Raw genomic sequence first — 15,591 nt, forward strand, 5'->3', positions numbered from 1 at the left:
AATACAGTCGTGGTCTTCTTCAGGGAGATTGTAATATCTATAAAAGACATCAAGATTTTAGTGTTGCAACATATCACCATGTGTAACTTGTCCATATGGACACAGCAGGTATATTTACCGCTAGTGGATGAAAGAAAATCTTGTGACCAGAGGTTTTGGATCTACTGTATATTATTCCCCGAGCTGTCTCTGTAGCCCCCAAGGCAGAGTCCAAGGAAGGGCTGACTTACAAGAAGCCACACTCTGGGCATCCTAAGAGTAGGAAAGAGGGGCACCTGTAGTGTAATTCCCCAAAAGGAAAACATGGATTAATGCAAAGGTAGGTTTTTTGTCAAAGTGGCATGAAGAATGCAAAGAGGGCAGCCAAAACCTATCATGATGAGTAGAAAACTGCTGATATTGGAAAAAAAGTAACTATTAGGTTTTTTTTGTTTTGTTTTTTTCTTCAAGTCATTGTTATGTTGAATGGATTATGTTTTAAATCCTATAACCAGAGCCCATATTTTTAAATCCTGTATGAATAAAAACGAATAAAACAACATTTTGTACAATTTATTTGGTTACATAACTTACTTGCGGCTAAAAAATAACCCTTGGGGAACCAGCCCAAACTTTCTGCTATTCATTTGGGGTGTGCAGCCCCTCCTTTTCAATGTGTTTTTCTATATTTCCTTTTTTTGTTTGTACTTGTAGCACCCTACAGGTAGGTGCTAGGTAAATGTATAGTGGCCTTGTCTGCCTAACAGCAGGGCCATAATTTCTGTAGTAAGGTGTCATGAGTTCCAGATGTGTTGAGCTGAAGGGGAAGTCTCCCCACTGGCTTCTGTGAGAGGCTTCTCATAGGGCAGTGGAGGAAGCCCAATCAGGAGACACATACAGGCTTGTAGCTACCCCAGAAGGCAGATTATGCTGCAAGGAATTCTGGGAGTGGGTATACGTTTGGGGGAGCATGTGACGCAGGTGTCTTTGGTGGGAGCAGAGTCCTAGGAGGAAGAGAATGGCTGTCTCCCCTCCTGTCTGAGGAAGCGGATGTCTCGGGGTGTCGCCTGAGAATCCAGAGAGTGCTGAGTGAGCTGAGGAGGATCCGGTGTGCCGAGAACCAGAAGAAAGCGAGAGGGGTTCAGTCCTAGGAAAGCCTACACAGGTCGTGAGTACTGAGGATTGCCCCTTGGGGTCTGCCTGAAGTGTTAGAGGAGAGAACTCCGGAGAGGGTTCTGGGATCCAGTGCCAGCTAGCGGTAAAGGGGGTGCCTAGGTTGAGGACCCTGAAGTTACAGAGGGGGTACATAGTTAGTGGACCCTGAAGAGTAACAAGTGTAAAGGGGGCACCTGTGGTAGGGCCCTGAATTGTACAAAGTGTTGGTTGAGAATTGCATTCATACAGGAACCTTTAGCAGTTTACTACAAGCCAGTGCAAGGCTGGGGAGTAAAGTCAGGGACTCTGCAAGTCAAACAGTGTCAGAAGCTCTATATCCTGCAGTCCTGGGTCTTCTGGACTTAAAGTCGGGGATCTGGCACGTCAGCTGGTGTCAGGACAGCGTTGGCAGACATTTTCTGGAGAAAGTCCCAAGTGTACACAGTTGAAGCCTACAAGGAGTTTCCCACTCATTCCCTTCCCCCATCCCCTTTTCTACAATAAAACTACAAAACAAAGATGCCGGAGTTGTCTATGTCTCAGTGCTCACACCCAGGGCCTCAGCCCACATGGGCTGGAGAGGTAAATGGTACCGATGGCAGACCCACATCAGGTAACAGGCCTGGAAAACCTGCTACATACTGCTACAAACATTTCCTTCTTTCCTCATGCCTATTATATAGGTAGTGTTTTTTTTAGCCATCCCAGATAGCTTGGGAAGCCAAAACATTGTTTGAGATTTCATTGCACAGGCAGGAAGTTGCAAGGACACTGGAATTCTAGAAATACTAACAGGCATTTTTCTGTATTTGCAGAAATAATACTTAGCCAGAAAAAAGAAAACAAATGCAGCCACCACTACAAGGGATTAGTATGTTGCAATATATGAAATATTTGTTCTTGGGTTTAGAACAAACATTTAGTATAAATTGTATACAAACATTTTAAAATAAACACATTTCTTGTCCAGAGTTGGGAAGTGGTATAATAAATAAGACAATTCTGAGGCCATTTGATAATTAGTGTTGGCCAAACTCAGGTAACTTTTTCTAAGTGCAATTTTCCAAATACATTATAAATTAAATCCTTAGAGTAATATATGTCTATTTATTTTATTTAATGCACTTTTTACTGCAGATCTCCGATTGTACCATTACACTAAATGGCCAAGAACAGTTCTGCCTGTTTTGACAATTACAGCTTTGCTTAATAATTTGGCAATGCACAGAATTTATATGTTCCCCAAACTAAAATAGAAAAGGCTATCAATCCAAAGAGTACATCAATATTTATTGTAAGCTTTTAACATTGCTCCATATAATTTTATTCACTTTCACCGTAAAAGCACTCAGAGCTTCTGATTACTTCATAATCTACATAAACAAATGTTTTTCTCTTGTAAAGCCAACCAAGAATTGACTTCTGTTTGATGGCCCTTGTAAGGATGTTATATAGCCTTCCTGTAATTAAATTAAATTCATGAAACTGTTGCCTTGTAAATGGTATGCAGTTATGGCAAGTTCATTGCACAAACTTGCCCAAAGGAAAAATAATGTATATTCATGAAGGACAACATATGTTAAACTTAGTAGTTATGAACATGTTAACCACAGCTACACAATAAAGACGTTCACATAGCCATATTTATAAGCATTCTTTGAGCAATATTCTCCAGGCAAAGAAAATAATTGAAAAGCTGCATTCACAACCTTATTACATACAATAGCACTATGCTGAATAAGCGTAACCAGTAAAATGAACAATACATGCATTACTTGGTCAATATTAGGTCTGTGTGTAACACTTATAGTTAGCTTTATTTAATGGAACGAACCATTATTGGTTAAGAAGAGTGGAGCTTAGGAAATAAGAAGGGTAGGATAATACATCATGCTCCTCTGAAGTGGGCTAGTAATATAAATACGTCAATATTTTATGTCATGTGCCAAACAAGATCCAAAAAGCAAAAACAAGCAAAAAGTGGGGGAAAAAATTAACCAGCTAATAAGAGGGTGATGGCTGGATGAAGTCACTAAGGATTTAGATAAAATAGGAATCATCATGAGATGTGGCCAATGAGAAAAAATACAGGAAGCATAATTTACAATAACTCACTCCTTCAATGATGAAATACATAGGATGATCCTCAGCCAACCCTAAAGATGTACACAGAATAAAAAATGATAATACATAAGAGTGATTGAAGACCTCAGTACAAAACCTTCAATCGTGGGAGAAAAAGTCTTGGATTTTCCTTGTTGATAGACTAAAGTCTAGACTAGTAATGACTTCAAGAATACTGTATGTAACAGAAGTCACAGATATTCATGCCCATGCAAAACTCGTGCCTAAGTACCAGCCTACAAAATTAGGTTAGTTGGATAATGCATTCAAACCAGTATGCTATCTGATGTGCATGCTTCTATTAATATTAAGCCATTAATCTCACCTAGCAAATGTATATATTTGCAATCACTGAATTTTTGGTTTTAGCAAAGTAATTGGCTAAAAATATACCAGCCTGCTGCAGCACTCTACAGGATACTACACACGAGATGCAGAGATCAACAGGAATGTCAATATACTCAATTCCTTTGTAATTCCTGTGAATACTATTGACAGCAAAAGCCTGGTCACAGTAAATCTGGGATTTACAATGCTGTATAACCACAGTGCTGTGCACAATTCTGTGCATTTTTCTTGAAGCGGACACCTCTGTTAGCATTCTACCAAAGCAAGTGGTTTTTAAAAGGCAACAGTGTTTAAAAAACAAGAAAGCCCCACCCTTTTTTTTAAATCCTCCACATAATCATCAGATGCTGGGGTGGGGGCTTATTGTTTCTTTTTACAGGTGAACCTAACCTTTACAGTATGGAAGGTCCGTATAGGAAGTAGTAACTCTACCTTTGTTACTTTTTGGTGTTTTCTTATAAATGTTGTATAGTATATAACTTGTGTTAAAGCATACAATGCTTAAGCTCCAAAGTCTGAATCATTTTTAGCCCCCCTGACTAATTTAAACAAACAAAAAATAAACACACATTGGGTAAAAATAATACTTACCCTGGCTTCTGGTCCTTTCACCGGGAGAGGGTGCCCTAAGTTGGTCTGCTCATGGGATGCTAAGGATCCCAATTCTTATTAGAACACTCTCCTGCACTGTTCAAGAGTACATTCTCACGGAGTTTGGGACTCTCAACTTTCTAGGACATTATTGGTAGGTCCAGTGATGTTGCCCTCTTCTAGAAAAGCCTGTTGTTTTTTTTTTTTTTTTATATTCTTAGATTAAAATGAACACCTTTTTATTTATTGGGATGGAGGGTTAGAAAATAGGCAGATCTTGCCAGATCCAATTTTAAAGCGGAATCCTTTTTCTGTTGAGAAAAAAAACATTCCCTTCTGGGTAATCTATGTACATTACAAGGATTTTAACAAACTTTGCTGCAGATCCCTACCTTTTGTTATTCTAAAGAAATCTCTCTGTGCTTGTCTGTGTCGGTGTGGGAGTGGCTTCTTAATTATTAACCAGCTGTGCACCCGCAGGGCTCTAATGAGGAAAGCTGCTGGGCCTGAATCCCTTTAGACATGATTTCCTTTTGGAAGTATCTCACCAAAAATGACAGTTGCAGGGAATTCCTGAAATCTGACTTGTATCTTAGGGCAGACTTCTGGGAAAATTGGTAAGCCAATCATAGAAGCAGGAAATGATGTTTCTGGGGGGCGTTCTGTACACATTCTGTGTACATAACACCTCCAGGTAGCCATATTATATTGCATTTTCAGAAAATGCTGCAGATTGAAAAGGAAAGGTCATTTTTAATAACATTCAATTACTTGTGTCACAATTGTATACGCCATATTATTTTTTTATTTATTTGCTATTTTTTTCCCCACGAAAGTGGAGCTATCCTTTAAGTATTGATGTGAGTATCTTCTTACAATTTAATTTGTACACAGAAAATGCAAACACTTGGTAGAGATTGCCAAAGACTAGTGATCTACTGATATAGTTTTTTTTAATGCCGATACTGATACCGATATTTTGGTCATCGGATATCGGTATCGGCCAATATCGGCCGATATTTTCGGACATGTAAAAAAAAATGTATTTTTATTTTTCTAAAGGTACTCCTTGTGGAGGGATCTGGGGGTCTAAAAGACCCCAAACCCCTCCTCGGCACTGAAAAGCATTCAAAACGCCAGGATTGGCTGTTTTGAATGTTGTCAGTTTTTTTAATTTGGCGCCAAGTACCCGGAAGTGATGTCATGACATCACTTCCGGGTTTTTTACATAGAGATCCGGGTCTTCTCTTTGGCGGCGACGGCGGTGGAGGTAGGATGCCCTCCCACTCCTTGTAACGACAGCCGAGCGGCTTCTCAGCCGCATCGGTTGTCATTACCAGTCAGCCGGCAGTCGGGTATGGACTCCGGTACCGGGGTGATGCCTCTAGCTGCAGGCATCACCCCAGTACATGCACTTTCCCTAAATATTGGCAATATCGGTAACCTCAGGGGCCGATTCCGCTATATCGGGGAAAGTGCATAGCGGCCCCCGATATATCGGTGTTACTGATAATCGGTCGATCTCTACCAAAGACAGCTCTTGATTATTAAATACCGGCTCCAGGTTGGCATAAAACAACATTTAGTCTATATGTTGTATAAATTAATTAAAGTCATTCTAAATACAACTAGTATCAGAACTCAGTACTCTCTTGATTTTGATCGTTCAGTCTGATAGGTGTGGGTGGATCCTTGATGAAATCATATTGCTTGACTGCAGTTGATATCAGTAAAGTCATTAGCCAGGCTGAGCTTTCTTTCAGGGGTACCTGGTTTAAAGGGATTGCAGAAACAAAATGACAGCTTTATCTTGGAGATAGGCTCTAAACTGATCACTGTACAGAATCATTTATTAAACGACATAATAAAAAAAATGAAAGACTTAAAAAGAAAAAATTAGCATAACTGTTAACATTGGGTTTGAACTCCATCTAGAATGATGTGACCCAATTCACTGTGTCATTGAGAAGGGCTCGAGTGCCCCTGCGGTGTAGTTCCTTAACACTTTCCAAGCACAAGGGAAAGGCTTCTCAGCAAAAGATAATAGTCATATACCTTTTCACAACCAGTATATAAAGAAAAAAACATCCACAGTGCATAATATATAATACTCTCAAAAATTAATTGTTAATCCTATAATACAGTAATCAAAATTAATGAATATAGTCATACAAAAGAGTCCAAATATCAGTCAAAAATCCATATAACAAAACCAAATAATTCTGAATGTGCAAAGAAACTGTCCAAAGTGTAAGTGCTCGCCTCCACCAGTGTGCTCTGGCTGCTCACTTCATATTTTGACCCCTGTTTCACGAATGGGTCAAAATGAACGGTTCCCCTCTGGGGATAATCAAGAGATCTGCCTGGCATGCTGCTGGTGCACTGCTTCTCTGTATCTCCCACTCTTCCCTGTTAACTCATTGAGCCTCGGATCAAACTCGGGGGTGTCGGGTATAAGATGGAACAAACTTGCAAGATCTAGTGCTCTCCATTTAAAATGTTGTTGCTCCAAATAAAACAAAGGATAAAAGACTCACAAACAAAGCACTTAAGCAGTGCGAGCTTTCCAGATATCAAACAATTCTCATATAACGAGATAGCCACTGGATGATGTTGACAGATAGACTCCTCACTTATATGCATTATGTCAATAGGAGTGACTTCTTCAGTAGGGGTGTAGTTATGATGTCTCACCGCTCTATATATAGGCTCTTCTGCTGGTTACTTAGCAACCACTATGCCTCCTTCCCAGATTCGTTTTATTTTGGAAGCCTAGTTAGCAATTAAAAGTGAGTGTCCCCGTGTTTTTCTTTGGGTGACCGCCCTTATCCTTCTGGAGTTGGCCTGGGGGCAAGAGGCTGATGAGTCCTCTGTTGGCATTCTTTCGGGAAGGAGGCATAAGGGTTGTTAAATAACCAGCATGAGAGCCAATATAAAGAGCGGTAAGATGTCATAGCTCCACCCCTAATGAAGAAGTCACGCCTATTGAAGTAGGGGTGGAGCTATGATGTCTTACCTCTCTTTATATAGGCTCTCCTGCTGATTACTTAGTACTTAGCAACCCTATGCCTTCTTCCCAAAAAAATGCCAACAGACGGCTCATCAGCCTCTCACCCCCCCCCCCCCCCCCCACGGCCAACGGCCAACTCCGGAAGGATAAGGGTGGTCACCCAAAGAAAAACACGAGGACACTCGCCTTTTAATTGCTAACTAGGCTTCCAAAATAGTACTAACCCTAGAAGGAGGCATAGGGGTTGCTAAGTACCCAGCGGGAGAGCCTATATAAAGAGTTGTGAGACGTCATAGCTCCACCCCTACTGAAAAAGTCACTCCTATTGACGTAACATGTATAGGGGCGGAGCCTATCTGTCAACGTCATCCCACTGCCATCTCATTATATGAGAAATGTTTGATATCTGGAAAGCTCTGTTTGTGAGTAGTTTATCCTTTGTTCTATTTGGAGCAATACAATTTTAAACAGAGGGCACTAGATCTTGCAATTTTGTTCCTCCTTATACCCGACACACCTGATTGTGATCCGAGGCTCAGTGAGCTAACAGGGAGGAGTGGGAGATACAGAGGAGCAGTGCCCCAGCAACATGCCAGGCAGATCTCTTGATTATCCCCAGCGGGGAAACTGCTGATTTTGACCTACTCGTGAGCACTACACTTTGGAAAGTTTATTTGCATGTTTTGGTGGAGCAGTACGTTCAGAATTATTTTGTTTTAATATATGGATTTTTGACTGATATTTGGATACTTTTGTATGATATATTCGATCATTTTGCTCACTGTATTATAGGATTAACAATTCATTTTTGAGAGCATTATACATTATGCACTGTGAATGTTTTTTCCTTATACTGTTTACTGGTAGCACAGCACTGATTTTGATTTGTTAATTATATTACATGAAGTGAAAACACTTTTTCAGTGTCAGCATATCTATAATTTATATTTGTAACACATTTTCACTATGTTCAGATTTTTTTTATTGGATTGTGCTGATTGTGGATTGGTTATAGATATACCTTTGCACACTCAATGCTCAGTCTTTAGGCTCTTGTTGAGATCAGTCTGAGATGCTTCTGAGGTAATTTACAGTTTATTAAAAGAGAAGTATGTGTTTCTTTTTCAGGTTCATTCTATTGCTAGTAAGCTGCTAGTACATAAAAATCGTTCCAGCCCTCTGAGAAGTGCAACTTTTCTGTTAAAATACAGGTAATTACCTGTGGGAGGTGCTACAGTCTGCCTTTGCTTCACACCCCAACAATCTTGTCAGGATAGCCTTCTTTTGTTTGAATCATGTCAGCTCCAGGCTGTCTGAGTGCTCCTGAGGCTTCACACAGTAGCTGCTGCACCCTTCTCCTCCCACAGCCCACAGCTCTGACCAGGTTCTCTTATAGACAGCCTATATCTGAACACTGTGTAGCAGGATGCTATGCTGCACAGCTGTTCTTATATAGGAGCTTCACAGGTGCTGCAAAGACGTTCTAGTCTGGGAACTTCACAGGTTAGAATTGCAGCTTAGCAGGCAGCTACACAGTGTGAAGATAGAGGCTGATTGTTAGATAATTTGACCCCAGGGGCGCATGCGCTGAGCCGGCAGAGACAAACATGTCCCACTGAAGCTCCATATCTTCTGGGGCTATACGGACAAACAAGGCACCCACACGGCACCATAACTTGCCCCAGCTGCATTACTTACCTTCCCTGAATCACTCTAAGCACATGATGGTGTAGAATGCTGAAGAATAAAATAAAAAACACTAAGGACGGTATGGCAAGGGCTAAACCTAAAATGTGCCTCCTTCTCCTCACACAGGCTCTTCTTGTGCTTCCAAGCAGGCACAGATACTCCATGTAGATGGTGAATCCTACTCAGATTACATGCTACTACACAAGTTGAACAGGCTGACTCTTTACATCCCAATATTCCAGGCAATTTGAAAAGATGCTGCAGAAAGCCTTGAGGCAGACATATGACCATGTTACTGGAAGCCTAACTAGAGAGAACCATGAGCTTGGCCAGCGCACTACTGACCTAGAAAACAGAATAAATTACAAGAAATAAACATACAATCTTATGTTTGCAAATTGGAGAATCTCAATGAAAAGAACCTCACCCTACAAGCATATTTAGAGGACTCACTCTAATCTCTGTATTACAAGACAATTGTTTACCTTCAGTCTACTATGACTGCTTTATTCTCAGAATTGCAGCCATCAATCCCTGTTGAATGTCTAGAGTTTGATAGGATTCACAGAGCTTTAACACCACACAAGCTAGAAGGACCGAATCACGATATTATCACAAAATGTAATTTGTTTTTCGCACTAAAGAGCAACTTTTAGCTGCTGCACTGGGAAAGGAGTCTCCCACTTTTTAAGGTCATTCCTACCATATTTTTGCTGATCTCCCCCCAATTACAGTTGCTAAATGACGTACACTAAACTAAACTATTTCAAGTTCTTCAGGACATCAGATACCTTATCAATAGGAATTCGGGTTTTCTGTATGTTTTATCTATCAAAGTACCAAATACACCTGCCGATTATCAGATGATTTGCAAAGCACTCTACAGGACTTACACCTCATGGAATAGCCATTGGCTTTCTATGGTCCGCATTGTTGCACTGTATCCAGTTCTTTGTGAGAATCCCCCACCACCAAGGGTGACTGAGGCTCACAAGGTTACTCTAAGCGAGGTTGCTTTACTTCTCCTGATAAGGATCCTGCAGATACTATGGACTGATTTTTTTATACTTTTTTGTCTGAAGTATTTACTCCATGAACGTTCTGACTTTCTTTGACCACTCAGTAACTACTGGTATCACTACCCCGTTTGTCCTTAATTAGACTGATGCATATGTTATTAGGGCTTGATATTAGCATGTACCTCACTTAACTCAGGCTTCTTATATTTTGTAAGAAACACAACAAATGGATGGGAATGTAAGCGCTCCCCATGAAAAATGCAAGTGCGCACAGGAGTCACAAATAAAATGTCACAATGATAAAATGTCTTGTTTAATATAAAACTTGACATAAATGCTGGTTAACAGGATATGTCCAATGGATAGGCAGTACCTGTGGTGGAAGTCAGGGAGACAGGTGGAACATTCTCTTCTGTCCTAGGGCCTTAGTTTCTCACCCAATGTAAGGGCAAACAAATTTCACATTTTCAAAGATCTCAATCGGTTTATCCGTAATTTGACAGCCAACCGCATTACATCCAGCCCAATACAGTCGTCACCCCACCTACAGGTCCTCCTGACAGCATCCCCTCCCCCAACATAGGTCCTCTCAGCGATACCCTTGATCCTGCATGTTTACAGGATCTTTGGGACCTCTGGGAAGAGGGCCACATAGACAGTCAGCCCCTTGAGGCGTGCTTTGATCTCCCGGTCGCACATACTTCCTTTCGTCCACGGTCCACTTTTTACCCCTCTCAGTCAAGAGGCCCTTTCTTGGAAGCTTATTATCACGTCGTCTACAAAGAACTCATTGACATGTGTGATACCACCACCACACAGAGGTCCAATTTGTCACCTTCTGAGCAGAGTGCTCTTACAGCACTCAAACAGAATGGTGACATCGTAAATAAGCAGGCCGATAAGGGCGGCAGTATTGTGGTTCAAGACCGGGTGTCTTACATTAATGAGTCCTTACAATTACTGTCTGACACTGACACTTACATTGTTCTTTCTCATGACCCCCTTCCTGAGTTTCAGTGGGCCCTTAGGGAGCTGGTACAGGCGGCGGTCAGGGCTGAGGTGCTCACCAAGAGAGAGGGCCAATTTCTCCTACCTCCGGAATGCAGCACTCCTTATTTCTACCATCTCCCCAAGGTCCATAAATCCATGGTAGACCCCCCAGGGACACCCATTGTGGCTGGCACTGATATTTTTATCAGTGGCCTCTCCGAGTACATCGATTGTTTTTTACAACCTATCGTACAACAGCTTCCTTCTTATATTTGGGACTCGGGCCATGTGTTGGATATACTCCAACAATACCCTTGGGACAACCGGTACCAGTGGGCCTCCTTGGATGTGTGCTCGCTATACACATCAATTCCACATGATGTGGACATTCGTGCTCTCAACCATTTTCTTACCAGGGATGGACAATTGAACTCTCGTCAGGCATCCTTCCTGGCGGAAGGTACGAAATTCTGCCTAGAACACAATTATTTTTCCTTCCTCGACAAGATCTATCTGCAAACCAGAGGTACTGCTATGGGAGCGAGTTTCGCACCTTGCTATGCCAACCTCACCATGGTTTTTTGGGAGGAATTTAACATCTGGCACAACAACCCCTTTTTCAAGCACATAGTCTATTATGGGAGATATGTAGATGACGTGATTGTCATTTGGGATAGCGACATAGAAACTTTTCAGGCTTTTGTTGCCCATTGCAATACCAATGACTTGGGCTTGACCTTCACACACGTCATTGACCCTGTACGTCTGTTTTTTCTGATCTAGAGCTCACTCATGCCGATGGTGCCATTGTGACTTTAAATCATTCCAAGCCGGTGGCTGGCAACTCCTACTTACACACTGGGAGCTGCCACCGCCCTTCTTGGAAGAAGAACATCCCTAAGGGCCAGTTCCTGAGGCTCCGCAGGAACTGTACCCGAAAGGATGATTAGGTTGCCCAAGGTCAACTCATTAGGGCCAAGTTTTTGGAAAAAGGCTACCCTGAGGATCTTGTACAATCAGCTTTCCTTTCCTGTATGGACTTACCTCCCACTAGTGGCTCTGAGACTAGCTCTCCAAGGGATTCGGTTACCCATCAAGCCAGATTCTTCACTGGTTTCAACAACAATTTCAAACAAATTACTCACATCATCAAAAAACATTGGCCGATTGGGTCCCCATCTTCCTAAAGCCCCTCAGGTCGTGTATTGGAGGGCTCGCACCCTCAAGAACAACATTGCTCCCAGCAAATTAAATAGGCCCACAGATGAGAGAACCATGGACATCAGGTCTTATTTCAATGATAGAGTAGGCATATTCCAATGCAATAAGAGGAGCTGCTTAACTTGCCAGTTCATTTCTCATGGCCGCAGTTCCTTTTGTGACACACTAGGTAATTGTTTCTCCATCAGACAGTTCATCACATGTTCCATACAGTTTGTGGTATACGTACGCGGGTAGGTGAACATCGCAGGGCCATCATTCAAGGGTTGGCAACCAAAAATGGAAAGCTTCCCCACAGTGTCCCCCCCTCATTTCGCCACCCATCATAATGGAAATGTGCGAGATTTGAAGGTTTGGGCCATTGAATCCATTCCTAAAGGCACCCTAACCAACAACTAGCGTTTCTTCTTGCTTTGCAAGAGAGAGAGACATTCTGGATTTATAAACTCAATACGCTCTCTCCTCACAGGTTGAATGAGGAATTGGATTTATATTCTGTGATATAAAGGTGCCATGCCCCTTTTCCCTCTTTTCCCTTCCCCCCCCCCAACCCCCCTTGGGTCTTGTACCATCCTCTACATCAATTCCAATTTAATTTAATTTATTCATTTTTCATTCATTTATTTATTTATTTATTTTCATCCATTTATTATCATTTTTTTCATTCATCTGTTCATTTATTCATTTTTTACTTTATTTTTAATTTTTTTTTTCATATATTTTTCTCATTGTTTTTTCTTTTTACACATATTTTTCATCATTATTTCATTTTATTTCACTTGTTCATTGTCCCGTTATTTATTATTTATAATTTTTTATCGCATTTCTGTTTTTTTTGTATATATATATGTATATTTTTCATATATATATTCATTATTTACCATGCATTTATGTACATTTTGTTGGTATATTTGTGGATATGTTTGTGTTTATGTCGGCGGCAGCTGTTTGAAGGGAGACCCGGGGGGGGGGGTGGCAACATCTCTCCTCTCCCTCCTCCTTCCTCCTCCATTTAAATCCCCTTGCATAATGCCACTGGAGATCTGATGAAGGGCTTGTCCCGAAATATGTAATCTCCATTTCCACTCCCTCCCCCCCTTGTGGCGTTCAATTTTAATCCCACAATCATCCCCTCACTTCTTGGATATGTCCGTTGTTGGTGTGTGCACACTAAGCACTGTGGAGCTGCCTTTACCATCCTTCTGACAGCTTGGAACGGACTCCTGTGAGCCGATTGTTGCCAGTTGATGACATCATCCGCCAGGGCTGCTCGAGACCGCTGAGGCGAGGAGACGCCGGCTTGTTGCGGTCCTGCGGCCGGCTCTTTCCACAGGGAGATGTGCCTCTTCCCACCACCCTCAGGCTACGGATCTCCCTCTCCTCCACTTCTCATGTGTGGTTGCTCCCTGGGCTGTCTCCACAATCTGTGAGATCTGAGAGATGTTTCCACCTGTCTCCCTGACTTCCACCACAGTTACTGCCTATCCATTGAACATATCCTGTTAACCAGCATTTATGCCAAGTTTTATATTAAACGAGACATTTTATCATTGTGACATTTTATTTGTGACTCCTGTGCCCACTTGCATTTGTCATGGGGAGCGCTTACATTCCCATCCATTTGTTGTGTTTCTGTAATTTTCTCAGCTGGATCTGAGCATGGGACATCTGCACCCCTGACATGGACTAACTGGCACCTTACACATGGCCGTCCATCCCATTCAGCTTGATACCACTGGTGTTTGGGTTTTCTGATTATCCAGTTTACAGCGCCAGGGTCTTCTTGTGTGTTTTTTCTTATATTTTGTGCCATTTTTTTTTTTCATGTGTTTCTTAACATATCTATATCAGCTATATGCTATTTTTAGTTTTTACTTTTTTTTGGCACTCACCACGAGTGGCTAATACATTTTTAACAAATTTATTTAAACCATGAGGCTTTACTTCTTCCTGGATTTAGATGTGGAGGCTCTCAGTGATGAAAGGACTCTTAGGAATCTGCTTCTGGCACTTCTCCTTTGCTTCCTTTGTTCTCTTAGCAAGCAGCTTGGCATACTCTGATGCTTCCTCCTTATTCTTCTGAGTGTGCTGCTCCTTCAGGGCAATACGTCTGAGCTTGTGTTGAAGAACCATACATGTTACAAGATGCTGGATTGTGGGTGCTTTAGTCCTGGTCGTCGTCCCTTCCTTAACAAGAGGCTTTCTAACCACATATTGGGACAGATCATCATCTTTGGACATGTTGAAGAGCTTGTGAATTCTGCTTGCCCTTTTAGGACCCAAACAAAGTGGAACAGTGTTGTCTGTGAGGCCAGGGATGTCCTTCTCACCTTTCCTGACAATCACCAAGTTCAAGTTGGCATCTACAAAACAGCCACGCACAGACTTGCATTTGCGTTTGCCAGTCATCCTGGGGCAGTAACAGGGGTGACCCTTGCTCAACAGCAGAGGAACACGCCCATGGGTGAGAACACCCTGTTTCATGGAGAAACCTTGCTTATCACTACCACCACTGATGCGATCAACATACCCCTTTCATTCTTCACCCAAAGGATCAGCTGAAAGTTCTGTGGCCATGCGTTTCTTATAAAAAGTACACAGCTTAAATTCATTATCAACTTCAATCAGCTTCTGGCAGCCAGTGGCTGGGAAAGAGATATTAAGCTTCATGTCTGCCTATTTCAGGTCCCCTGCTGGAAAGAGCATGGCTGGTACAAGCTGCATGTATTTTAAGTAGGGATGATCGAACGGTTCGGGTCCACCATCGGTTCGGCCCGAACATTGGGTGTTCGAGGTTCGGCCGAATTTAGAACTTTTTGCCCAAAAAGTTCGGAATTCGGCAACCAGAACCGCCCAAAATGCAATGCTTCAGGAAATGGGCTTTAAAAGCCCGTGATTGGACCAGAACCATTAGCAAAAGCCAATTGAGGGGGCAGGAGAATGCTAGGAATGTGATTGGAGTGACTAGGGGGTCCCTAGACCAATCATTAGTGAATACGCCCCCCAGTATATAAGATCGCCCCCGCCATATTCTCAGCATTGTTATACTGTACATGGAAGAGAGTGGAAGCAGTTCTGTTAATTTTACTTTAAAAGTGTCATTTAGCTATTTTTAGTGTGAGGAAAGGGATATCTAGTGTAGTTAGAGTGCTCCTTTACACTTAAGTTAGCTTCAAAAATTTAGTTTCTGTAGGGAAAGTGTTAAGTGTCAGGGGACCGTAGTGTAGTGTAGGGTTAACTGACAGTGACTGCTATGGCAGGGTGACAAAACCCTTCCATAGCAGGGTGACCGTTATAGAGAAATGATCATTTCTCTGCTTCGGGACAGGCATGTGGCTTCTCACCAGCAAGCATTTTTTAATGCTGCAGGGGCTGCCACTGCCAGTGCTTTTTTGAGGACATGTTTGATGTCAGACATGACATCTGAATATGTGTATAGGGGGAATATATAGACATATATGTCTG

The 15,591-nt window shown here is 42.0% G+C and overlaps 1 pseudogene across 1 annotated transcript; it reads right to left on the bottom strand.

Annotated features, from left to right (window-relative positions):
- Window positions 1-14,066: 14,066 nt before the first annotated feature.
- Window positions 14,067-14,796, bottom strand: LOC309556536 (small ribosomal subunit protein eS6-like; annotated as a pseudogene). The gene has a single exon. The product of its transcript is annotated as a small ribosomal subunit protein eS6-like (transcript).
- Window positions 14,797-15,591: the final 795 nt, after the last annotated feature.

This window comes from Pelophylax lessonae (assembly GCF_965119305.1).
Source record: "Pelophylax lessonae genome assembly, chromosome: 5".
In the NCBI taxonomy this organism is placed as follows: Eukaryota; Metazoa; Chordata; class Amphibia; order Anura; family Ranidae; genus Pelophylax; species Pelophylax lessonae.